The following is a 12,590-nucleotide window of genomic DNA, read 5'->3' as shown; positions in this document are numbered from 1 at the left end:
TATACCTATATCTATTATCTATCTACCTACTCTATCTATCTATCTATCTATCTATCTATCTATCTATCTAATCTATCATCAATCATCTATCCAATGAGACAGAAAGAGACATTTCAAAGCAACCTATAGCATGAACAAGATTGACTTACATAGAAGCACAGTCTAAACCCTTGGTCAGCACCTATGTGCAAAGCAGGCAGGGTCCACATTCTGCTGGCGTCCAGCCTCCCGTCCTCAAGGAGGCACTCTGCACCTTTGGGTCACATTCCTGCAGCTCAATGGACCTCCCTCTGGACGAGGCTATTCTGGGACACAAACCTTTGGCTGGGAAGGGGGAATTTTTTTTGGTCAACTCAAGAACTTGAAGGATGCTTCTTTCTTGTCTGATTTGTTTCTTGGGTATTTAGAGATGGTTAATTCTAAGCAAAACATAGCTCCTTGCTCTTTAGGAGAAGATATCGTTAAGTGTGTATGTGTGTGTGTGTGTGTATAAATATAAATGTGTGTGTACACGTACACTTAATATATATTTCAAAAGGTCTTTTTGGACATCAAATGACTCTTGCAAAACAACATGTTGATGAGTTAAGTGTAAATGAATCAGAAACATGTGGCTTGAATTCCCTTCAAAATACTCTAGGGTTTAAAATGAGGGGGGAAAAGGTACTTGGAGAAAAAAATACATTTTGGGTCTTGCTGGACCTAAATCATTTGAAAAATAGTTTAAGATGTTTGCTAAATCCAAAAAGCAGCTTTTGCTTCCACCATATGGCAATGTCAAAGTGGCTCTTCAGATAGCTTAAGCCTAATTTTAATTTCTTGCACATGTGGTAAAAACATCTTTGAGGACTCTCTTAAGCCACTGTTCAAGGGAGCACTCAGAGTTTGGGGATTTTTTTGTGCTTCATTTGCATAACAATGCCCACAGCCCCAGCTCCTCTTGTTTCTTAGAAGGGGCAGGGCTTGGTCTGAACTCTTGGACCTACTCTTTGGGCCCTGGCACCTCTCTGGGGTCATCTTTTCTCTCCATGCTCTAGGTTTTGGGGATGGACCCTCTATCCCCCCATCTGACTGGTTTCCGTTGGGAGATTTGCTTTCACTTGGGAGGACATATGTGGGCATTTGGAATATTATTCCCAGGTCTTGCTGAGTTTTCTCTGAGTCCACTCCCAAGTAATCACTGCAGGATGCTCCCTATTAAGAAAACTGGGCAAATTCCCAGGGACTGGGGTCATTAGGCATCGCTTCCAGTGGTTCAAAATATCCCATGATCCTTTGGGCTATCTATCCAGCTGCACAGATTCATCCAAACAGTCCAGGATGAAACAGGGAAAGGTCTGGAACAGTGGTTTTCAATGCAGTGGTATCACTCACTAAGGGGGTGTCAGAAATTTGTGGGGGCCTTCTTTATCTCAGTGGTGTGGGGATGCTACTGGTATTCAGTGAGCGAGGGTTGGGGATGTGAGATGTCCTATAATCAACAGGATGATCTCACCATATGAAAAATGACTGTTTCCCACAGGACTTTCGAATACACCATGAGACAGACATTCATATGGGTGAAAACCTGTTAATAATTAGCTGAGCCCAGAATCTAACCCTGTGTTATATATACATATATATATATATATATATATATATATATATATAAAAGCACCAGTCATTTTTTTCTCAATTTCAATGTACCCTGGATTTTCCATACATGCCACTATCATGCAATCCAAGGGAAAATTGGACTTGGCTGTGTTGGTGACAAGATGGAAAAATATGTCACTCACGACAATGCCATTAGCAGGAGTTGAGCTGCCAGCACAGTGGAGCACAGCACGTCCGTATCAGCTGGCACAGTAGCCGCTGCCTTCACAGCAGGCCCACATGTAGGTGCAATGTGGATTATTTGTCATGGTTCTCTTTGTCCTCTTTCTCATTGAGACTGTGGTTATGGGTGTGCGTGTCTGTGTGTCTGTGTTTGTGAATGATGTGTAGGTTGGTTGTATTATCCACAAATTTGTCTGTAATAGATTTTGTTATCTGCGATTTTCATTTCAGTGTGGTAAAGGGAGTTTACAAAACATTTGTTACAAAAGCTGGCACTGGGGGTGGCCTGAGGGGATCAATCTGTGAAAAGTCTGCCTTAGGCTCAGGTCATAAGCACAGGGTCCTGGGATCGAGGTCGGCATCGGGCTCCCTGCTCAACGGGGAGTCTTCTTCTCCCTCTGTTCCTCCCTCCACCAGTTCATGCTCTCTTTCTCGTGCTCTCTCTCTCTAACAGATAAATAAAATCTTTAAACACACACACACACACACACACACACAAGCTGGCACTGATTTTGATATGATATAGAAGCCCTGGATGAGCGCCAATAGTGCCAAATAATGATGTAATATGGAAGCAAGAATTAGTAACCCTGGGTGGTTTGTGTCTACCACCAGCTTATTGTGTGATAGTGATCCCTGAATAAGTCTCTTTTCTGATTTGAGACTCAGTTTCCCCACCTCAACCATGAGAATGTCACACTGATCACTAGGCCACAAACTTAAATTCCTCAAAAGTAGTGACTGTACAGGGCCATATGTCTTCATATTAAACTTGGAAGAAGATTCTTCACTATATCCTGTAATGGAATATGCCTTCTACCGCTTTTCACAATATAGTTGGCCCTTGAACAGCAACACAGAGGTTGGGGGTATTGACCTCCCATGCAGTCAGAAATCCATGTAGAACTTTTGATTCCTCTGAAACTTAACTACCAGATAGCCTACAGTTGACCAGAACCTTCCCAATAACATGAACAGTTAGCCAATTAATACTGTTGAATTTAAATTTTAAAAGTGTAAAAAAAAAGAACTCCTTTTGCTGTAAAAAAATACATCTTGTATATATTATATTTTTTATAACGTATTCTTACCGTCAAGTAGGCTAGAGAAAAGAAAAAAATGTAATTAGGAAAATCACAAGCTAGAGAAAATATATTTATAGTACTATACTGTATTTATTGGGAAAAAAATCTGCATATAAGAGGACTTGTGGAGTTCAAAGCCGTGTTGTTCAAGGGTCATCTATACATGCAATGATTTGGGGTGTTGTTCTTTTTTATCTCTTTATAGAAATATCACCACAGATGGATTTCTCTGGACTTTGAGACAACAGTGTAATGATTCATGACAACTGAGACTTAGCCTTAATGATGAGGTGAGAGAGAGAGAGAGATTGTAGAAAAATACACCAACTCTTCTGTGTCAAAGAAGGAGAACCACTATTCAACTCCTGCCAATGGTTGCTAAATAGGTATGGTTTCATGTCCCCAGATCTTCAAATCATCTAAAAAAAAAAAAAAAAAAAAAACAACAACAACAAAAAAAACAAAAGCCAGATATCTGAAGTTTAAAACATCTTCCTCTTGTGTTTAAAAATTGGTTCAGTTAAGAGTGAACTAAATAATACATTAGCCCCCAAGAATCCCATGCTGGTGTGTTAGATTCAGCCCCTGGACCCCCAGATAGAGACCTCTAGATGAAACGAATGCTAAGATTATAGTTAGCTCTGAAAATCTAGTATTCTAACCCTGGGGTCGGAAGTTTCCCATAAGGGGCCAGAGACTAAATGACTTCCATTTTGCAGGCCATATGGTCTCTGCTACAACTGCTCACCCCCTGTGTGTGTTGCACAGAAGCAGGCTCAGGCAACAGTTACAGACACGGGTGTGCTTTGCTCCAATACGACTTTACAATAAGGTGTGGGCAAGACTGGGCCCACAGGCCACCTTCTGCCGGGCCCTGTTCTAAGAAACAGACCACTCTCTACACAGGGCTGCACACAACTGTGAAAAGCAAAGAGCAGTTGTGTGTGTGTGTGTGTTTTGTTTGGTTTTTTAAATATCATTTTAGAAAATAGTTCAAGATCTCAGGATGCCTGGGTGGCTCAGCGGTTGAGCGTCTGCCTTTGGCTCAGGTCGTGATCTCAGGGTTCTGGGATGGAGTCCCACATCAGGCTCCCTGTGGGGAGCCTGCTTGTCCCTCTGCCTGTGTCTGTGCATCTCTCTCTGTGTCTCTCATAAATAAATTTTAAAAAAATCTTAAAAAAAATAGTTCAAGATCTCGCTTGATAACACATCTGGGTGACTTCTCTTCCTTTTACGTTCATAAGAACAATTGCATCAATACTACGTCAGACCTTTTCCTTACTTAGACATTTTGTTTTTCGAGGACTAGTTGGGTCACAATGAAATGTCTATAAATATGGGGAAAAATGCTTTATAATAGGCACTCACGTTGGCTAATGGGGATGTGGGAATGCCTGTTTTGCATTTGGATTTCTGATATCATCTACTTACAGCATCTGCAACATCCTCTTTGGTCAAGGCAACGCCAGAAGTCTTGTTGGGAAATAGTGAGAAGCCTGGAGCCTGCCAGATGTTGGGTTGCTGGGTCAGTCAAGGCAGTCCTGGGAAGGAAGATGTCAGGGTTCAAGGCCAATGCAGCATCCCAGCCTGGGCCTAAGGAGCAGCGCTAGCCTCTTTCTCAATAGATGGGTGCCTGAGGCGAGTCATTTAACTTTTCAGCTGTAAAATGAGGAATATGAGCTAATCGATTTCAAAACCTCGACAGTTGCCTAATTCCTAAAATCCCCCACCAAGCCTGCTGACCCAATTCTAAAGGATTCTAGACAATGGTGTATGCTGATAGGTTACAGGATGGGACTAATTGCATGGGTCTGTACTGGGTGTCTGTAGCTTTTATCCACCTCCTGTCCACCTTACTTTCTTTGCATAACAGCACACAGTCTTTCCTGTGAACTATGACCCCGCTCCTATTTTTAGGCCAGAGGGTAAATGTGGGCTGAGTATAGTCACTAGTTCTCCAGAGTGGGCCCATTACCTCATCGTGGCCAAAGCATTCCTTCCTGCTGGCCAGTGATTGGCTCTGTAATGGACATGTGACTCAAATCAGCCCAATGGGAGCCATTTCTAGAAGGTTGGCTGGAACAGTAGGTGGCTTCCCTCATCCAGCTAGAATGGACTACCTGTAAAGACACACATCGGGAACTTACGTATAGCCATCTTTGTCAGAGTAAAGAAAGTCCTTTTCAGAATGAAGCCAACTAGGAGGAAATAGAGCTGAAGGAGGGAGAAGGTAGATTCAGACAAGGTGGCTTAAGCCTCTGAATGCAGTCATGGCTCAAGCCAATTATATCCCTTGAGTGGACTTCCTAGATGTGAGAAATAAATGTAGTTTTTGTAATTGTACATGACCTTGAATAGATTTTTTTTTCCCACTGGCAACCAAAGGAGTCTTGAATTGAGTGCCCAAATAATAGGGATGTGAGCACAAACACCCATACATGTCCTCAGCCACCTTTAGTAGGGGAAAAGATCTCAGGTTCTAGGGGACTCTCCATGCTTGTCTCAGCTCTGCAGTGCTCGCTGGTCATATGTCTGAGCAAGTAGCTTATCCACTCTGTGCTTCCGTTGTGTCTCCTACCACACAGAGAAATTTGGGTGAAAGGCTCAGAGATAGTCTCAATGATTCATCTCAAAGTGGGCCAACATGGGCCAAGTCTCCAATGCATGATCACCGAGGAAAGATGTAGCAGCCCCTTCTCAGACAGCTCCTCCAAGGGAGGAGAAGGTAAGAACTCCTCACAATGAATTGCGCACCATGGGTGCTCAAGGCACGTCATTACTACTTATTCTCCTTCTCTTCTCCTCCTCTTGTTCCTCCTCTTCCTTCTCCCCTCCCTTCTCTCCCTCCCCTCCTCATCCTTCTCCCTCCCTCTCTCCATCCCTTTGCTATGGGCCTTGTTCTTCTTCTTCATCCTAATATTAGCATCAACGGTATTTGTATTCGTTTTAACGTAATCATCATTCCTCAAAATTTCTTTCCCGTTATGAATATGTGAAGAACACGGAAAATAATCCAGTCTGTAAACGAGTTTTATAAGGCAACCTCTTTAATTCTTGGGTTCATCTTGAAAATTAATCTGGTGATATCTGACCCATCCGCTTTGTGGAGCAGTTGGAAGACAATAATGGATGTGAAAGAGCTTTGACAATGTAAGCATTGTCCTTACAGAGAACATCCCCTCCGTCCCCCACCCCCTTGGAGTCACTAATGGCAATGTAGTGTTTGGTCTGTGTTTCTCTAGTACCCATAAAAATAAGTGCCATCATAAGGCTAAATAATTTCTCAGAAGAAACAATGCAGCCCCCCCCCCCTTTTCTTCAACAAGAGACTTTTCTCCAATAGATTTAATTAGGTCATGGTTCAGTAGACCCCAATAAGGGCCTTAGGAGACTTTGCTCTTGTCCCTTTGAAATGGCATAATCTGTAAAAACCAAAACAGAGACGTACTCCTTATTACACTATTATTTAATCTGGATTCTCTCCAGACTCGGCAGCAGCAGCTTCCAGTGGGGTGGGTGATGGGAGGCTGGCCTCAGAATAAACACCATGTGGTTCCTGGAATTTGGAGACCAGCTCTTTCCACTGCCCTTGCCCTCCCTTCATTGGCAGATCCTGGGTGCCAGGCAGCTTTATTACAACCTGGCCTGGCCAAGGGAGCCACTCTGCCTGTCAACAGTCAGAAGCCAAGGGGAGAGGCCTCGATCCAGGGCTTGACACTGAGCCAAGTCCACCCGTGGTTGCAATGGGCTGCTTCTCCGGTGAGAACAGAGCCTGAAACAATTATGCTTTTGTGCTAGTGGTGACCTGGGTGCTGCCCATTCTGGATTTGACCAGCTGGAGCACAGGAGATGGGTGAAATCTGTCGATGTTCAGGACCCCTGGGCCATGAGCTTGTTTATAGAGGAAGTTCAGAGTCAACGAGACTAGGTTCAAATGCTGTGTGACTTTGAGGCTACACTTAACCAGCCATTGTATCTTTTTCTGGAAAATGGGTGTAATACGTATTACTCAGACTTTTCTCTGCATTGGGTACAGTAATATATTAAGTACCTACTGAGAGCTTAGGACATGCCACCTGTTTGAAAATCATGAGCAATCATTCCCATGAATAAACTTAAGATTTTAGGCAAGGCTATCCCCACTTATCTGTCTCATCAGAGACAAAAATTAGCCAGAGTTTTGAGCTGTACGTGTCAAGTATACAGATGACAATTTTAAATTTGGCCAAAATTTAACTTTTCACAATTTTTTAAAAATTTAGGGATATAACCTACAAGCACAAAATCTGCATAAATGATACAATTAAATCAAACATGCACATGACCATGACCCACATCAAGCAAAAAAAAAAAATGTATATTACCAGCACCAAGAAGCCTCTAATGTCCCCCCCCACTACAAACACCTGCATCCTTAATCTGACTTTTATGATAATCATTTTCCTGTTTTTCTTAATAATTTTGCCACCTATCTATGCATCAGTGAACAATATAGTTCACCTTGCTTACTTTTAAACTTCATAAAATGAATCATATAGCATTGCATTATTGTGTGTCTTCGTTCTATCATTGTGATGTTTGGAATATTTATCAAGCTCTTGCATGTAGCTGTGACTTATCTTTTCAGTGCTGTAGAATATTCCATTAATCAGAACTGAAAGATGAAAGAGTTGATATCGGATAGCAGCCAGCGCCTGTGTGGGGCAGAGTCTCCAGCAGCAGTCCTCATGAATCCCTCCTCACCTCCAAGTGCTCGGCACCCACTCCAAAAGTGGAGTCTGTTTCCCTTCCCTGAACCTCAGATGGCCTCATGAATTGGTTTGACCAATAAAACACGGAGGATCTCAAGCCCTTGGACTGCTGAATCCAGCCCTTATGAAAGCACTGACAGCTTCTGCCTCTTTGAAGCCAGCACTGACTGAGAAGCCCAGTGACTCTGAGCTCCCCATGCTGTAGGAAAACCCAAGGAACCCACATGGGGAGAGATTGCCATGCCCGAGGAGACCCCAGCCCCTCCAGCCATTCCAGAAGGAGCACCAGCTACCCTTCCACATGCATCTTGGACATTTCAGCCCCAGCAGAGGCGGGGCTGGGGGGAGCCCAAGAATGGTGCAGCCCAGCCCTGCTCACATTGCAGAACTGTCAGAAAGGATATTTTGTCCTTTTAAGTTCCTAAACTTGGGGCCCTTTGTCATGCAGCAACAGCTAACAGGAAAATATTCCTAAGGAGTCAGCTGGGCAGAATTTGTTTCTCTCTCCTTCAGACTTAACAGCCTCTATCTTTGCAAGTTTTACATCTTTGCACTTTGCAAGTGATATTATTTACATCTTCATACATTTTTAAGTGCATCTCACATCACCTCATTTGTCATCATCCTCTCATAAGCCACACGCTTGTACGCGTTTTGTGAAAATGGTGCTGTGGGTTTAGGTCAACAGATGAAAGAAAAAGAAAAAAAAAAGGAAGAAGAACTAAAATCTGTCGCTAACTGCAAAGATGTAAGGGTATGTTTCATTACTTTGTCTTTTTTTTTTTCTAATGAATGGCCGTGCAACCCTATTCTCACAAAAGTGTATTTTGAAATAAAAGCATTAATTTATTTGAGTAAACAGATGGTGGCTTTCACTTTAAAAAGGTACTCGATAGAGAATGCAAACAATAAAACCTGAGTCTTTGCTACCTTGAACTTCGCCCTGAAATGGTTAACAGCCCACCTCCGGTTTACTGCCTTGGGGTATGGGGGAGTCAGAAATAGCAACAAACCTTTCTACATTTGCACAAATGTAATTGCTTCTAATGCTACTTAAGTTTGAAGAAGCCTTAGCATTTTCATTTCACTGGAGCTTTTAGGTTTGTTTCTCCTTTCAAAGGCGGAATGTATTGAATGCTCCATAAAAGAATGACTGCAGAGGGGGTGGGGGGTGGAGGCTAGAAAAACTAACAGCTTTCAAAAATAAAGCTATCCATGTGGGAGGTGGAAAGTAGAAGATCTGTTCAAAGAGGCAGCAGAGGCTGGTTGAATGAATAGGAGGGAGTTTGAACTGGCTCCGCCCATCTGTCTGCAATCACCTCTGGGCAAATGATCTACATTTTCTGAACTCAGTTTTCTCATCTGTAAAATGGGGCTAAGGGAAGCCTCACAAGACCTGAGTGAAGAATCAAAAGTGAATCTACCTAAGGGGTTTAGTCCAATGACTGGCATGAAATAGATCCCCAATGGATGTTAACGCCCTACCGTATAGATAATTTATGGGAGATGGTTTTGGAAAGGCTGGCGATTTGTCTAGACGATGGTGGATTTAGGGACCCATTTCCTCAAAGAAGCCAGAAAAATCGCGAGAGTAAATCATCAACCCCTTGATGGAGATAATGCTGCCTGTCTGGGGCTGCATCCCTAACACCACTTGCGGCCTTGGGCATAATCAAATGCCATTGAGCAATCCTGGAAAAGGATTTTGGTTTTGTTTTGTTTTGTTTTTGTTTTTTAAGGATTTTGTTTTTGTGGTTCTTTCTGGCTTCTACCAGCTGGAGACCCAGGCCTAAGGGAAGGGAGTGAAGTCTTTAGAAATTTTGAGGAGAAAAATTCAGGAATAAGCCATTCACTTGGACAATAAGATGGACCAACATAGATACCACATCTAGGTTTTCCAGGCATTGGTACAAAATCCCCAAAACCCAGCCAAGTAAAAGTTGTAGCTAACTTTTTTATTTTCATACTGAACATGCAAAAGGAAGGAGGAGTTTCTGAAGTACAACCTTGGCTTAATCTTGAATGAGGGGTTTTGTGTTCAATGGACAAGATCGCTCATCTATAAAAATTTCAGAGTCAGGATTTGAATCTAGGCCTAACTCTGTAAACCCATGATTTTTAACCAAAGTGCTCTCTTGCCTCCCTGAAGGAAACCAACTGGATCCTACATAAGAATCTGGGACCAAATGGGAAGGGATTAGAGAGAAGCAGAACAGCTCATCCTCAAGAGTTTATGCTGTGCTTCGAATATGCAGGTCAGAGCTATATGCAGAGGAAGGGTTCCACAGGGAGATCAGATAAGATAGAGGAAGATTGAACTGATGGATGCCAAGAGACCCAAGAAAAGCCCTTCCAAGTGAGGGGAAAACAAGAAAGTAAGTAGCAAGGTTCGAAGTCCTGGTGCTTAAACAAATCAAGCTTGGTGTTCCAAGAAAAGTGTTCAGGATTCAGATCATGGAAAATGAGAAGGGGACCTTTGTGCATGGTGAGGGCAAATACGGCTAGATGAAGGCCCCATGCAGGACTGATCTCAAATCAGCCAGTGGCTTCTGGAGAGTCCAAACACCAAATTTGTCCTATTCCACTTCATGGTCCTATTTGAGATGGGCACCCAGGAAGAAGAAAATCTATGCATGGAAGCCAAGATCACCCAAACAGGGAACCGAGGTTTGAATATCTGTGTCAGATTTCTGTGGATTCTTCAGTAGACTATCTGAATTTTTCTCTTTCCTCTTCTGGGCTCTCTTTCCCTAGCTTTCTTGCTGTCCTTTTTTGAGTACTTTCAGGTAAAAATTAATGTACATGAGAGCATCAGAATCTATCATTTCACTGCATGAGAAACCTTCTGAGACTCTACCCATTAACACCACCTCAAAAGTCCAAACTTCTATAGTCTAGGGTTAGTGTGCGAGTCAAGACCCAAAATAAAATCTGATCCAACCAGTAACTTATCCAGACTTACCTCCCATTCCTCAGCCATCCCTTCCGAATATATGCATTATCTCCCATTTCTGGAATTCCTGAAGTCTTTTGATCACTCCACAGACTTATCAGAATTGGTTCTTCATTGAAGTACTATATGCATATTTGTGGTATCATCTCTGATACAGGTGTTGAAGTTGACAGGGTCATAATTCCCATCTTCTCCCATTTCTCTGCTCCAGCCCTGCCCAAGGACTTGACACTGGGAAGCAGCCTCGATGTTATTGGATACATCCACAGTAGAGAAATAAGTAAATGAAAGAGTTTGTCAATACTCTTGGTTTTGATTTAACCCTGGAATGGGTTCAAAATAAGTACCAAGAGCTGCCTGACAATTCTTTTTCCTGAACTCCATCTTTATACATATAGGAGTGCTTGGTCAACACATTTCTTGGTTAAGATAACTCGAGTTCAAATAACATTTGCAGTGTGCCAGGCTTCGTGCTAGGTATTGAGGATTTAAAGATGATGAAGACACAGTCTTTAACTTAAAGAATCTATATAGTCTAGAAACAGAGTTAAATATGTAGTAAAATATTAAAATAATACCAGCTGCATTTATTAATCATTTACTGTGTACCTGAGACTTCATAAGCATTCTATCACTTATTCTCCAAACCCTGTGAGATTATTTTTGATTCCAGCCATGATGGAGTCACTGATACCAGACTCACTCTCTCCCTCATCCACAAATGTATGAAGCAACTGCTTTCAGACAGTCAAGAGTTGTTTGAGAGAAAGGAACACTCAGGACCACCTCCATGTTCACCCTATTTTCCACTCCCAGCAGAGAGAAGCACAACCAAAGCAGATGGGTAGTGGCCTTGCTGGGCTGAGAAAACAGAGGCAGGAGTTCGGTGTAACAATGCTGCCAGAATTAGTGGAAGAGGACAATAAGAGACAAGAAGCTCGGGGCCCCTGGGTGACTCAGCAGCTGAGCATCTGCCTTCAGCTCAGGTCATGATCCCAGGTCCTGGGATCAAGTCCCGCATCTGGCTCTCCACAGTGAGCCTGCTTCTCCCCCTGCCTGTGTCTCTGCCCCTCTCTCTCTGTGTCTCTCATGAATAAATAAAACAATCTTAAAAAAAGAGAGAGAGATATAAGAAGCTGTATCAACAAGAAACACCACAAATCTGCGTGGAGGTCCCCTTACCTCTGGGCCAAATACTTACTGTGGATTTGCGAGGCAAGACACCAAAGCTTAATGGGGAAGAGCCACTGGCAGGGCCAGGGAAGGGGTGAGTCACAGAGCAACTCCAGAGGGTACCCTGGGCCAGGAGATGTTGGAATTCTGACCAGGGAAGGAACAGAGTATTCTGAATAACCCAAGCAATGGATTGATACCCCCAGGAAGTGCATGCCTTTAGGGATAAAACTCCTCTAGCTTGGGAGATGGAGCTGTTCCCTACCCATGTTAACAAAACCTGACCAGGTCACTCTCTGAGGTCAACCTGAGCATCCAACCCATTAACTACTTTGCCAAAATAAAACTCAATTCTCTTTAAAGGAAGAGAAGACGATTCATATTTTCATTAGCATGGTCTCTGCGAAGAGAAACACACCTAGTATGTAATCATCTAGTTGCTGGAAATGAAAAACATAGACAGAAGATCATTAAAGCAACCGGAAGAAAAAGACATATGGCACACAAAGAAGAATGGAAGAATAAATGCTATCTTCTTTTTTTTTTTAATGCTATCTTCTTATTAAAAAATGATGGAAATCAGAGGCAAGTAATTACATCTTTAAGAGCAAATTAAGGGAGTTGCCTTAAAATACTGTATCCATTGAAAATATCCTTCAATAAGGAAGATGAGCAAAAGACAAAGAAAGCTAAACAAATCTAAATTCATCACCGGCCATCCTGCCTACAAGAAATGTTAAGGAAGTTCCTTAGACAGAAAATTAAATCTACATAAAAGGCTGAAATAGGCCAGATATGGGACATATATGG

The 12,590-nt window shown here is 42.6% G+C and overlaps 1 long non-coding RNA gene across 3 annotated transcripts in view; it reads right to left on the bottom strand.

Moving 5' to 3' along the window:
* LOC112676609 (uncharacterized) overlaps nucleotides 1–12,382 on the bottom strand; it is a 38,469-nt gene extending 26,087 nt beyond the window's left edge. For 2 of the 3 annotated variants that reach the window (XR_004809553.2, XR_003146616.3), the window contains exons 1-3: nucleotides 10,617–12,382; nucleotides 4,879–5,023; nucleotides 4,335–4,562 (exon numbers count right to left, since the gene is read on the bottom strand). This is a non-coding gene — a long non-coding RNA (uncharacterized LOC112676609). Of the gene's footprint in view, nucleotides 1–3,015; nucleotides 3,323–4,334; nucleotides 4,563–4,878; nucleotides 5,024–10,616 lie in introns of those variants that run through there. The other variant, XR_003146615.3, reaches the window with a different exon arrangement.
* Between the last annotated feature and the right edge of the window lie 208 nt (nucleotides 12,383–12,590).

This window comes from Canis lupus, chromosome 26 (genome assembly GCF_003254725.2).
Source record: "Canis lupus dingo isolate Sandy chromosome 26, ASM325472v2, whole genome shotgun sequence".
NCBI classification, from domain to species: Eukaryota; Metazoa; Chordata; class Mammalia; order Carnivora; family Canidae; genus Canis; species Canis lupus.
Note: the sequence above shows the minus strand (reverse complement) of the source record. Positions and strands in the feature narration are given on the sequence as shown.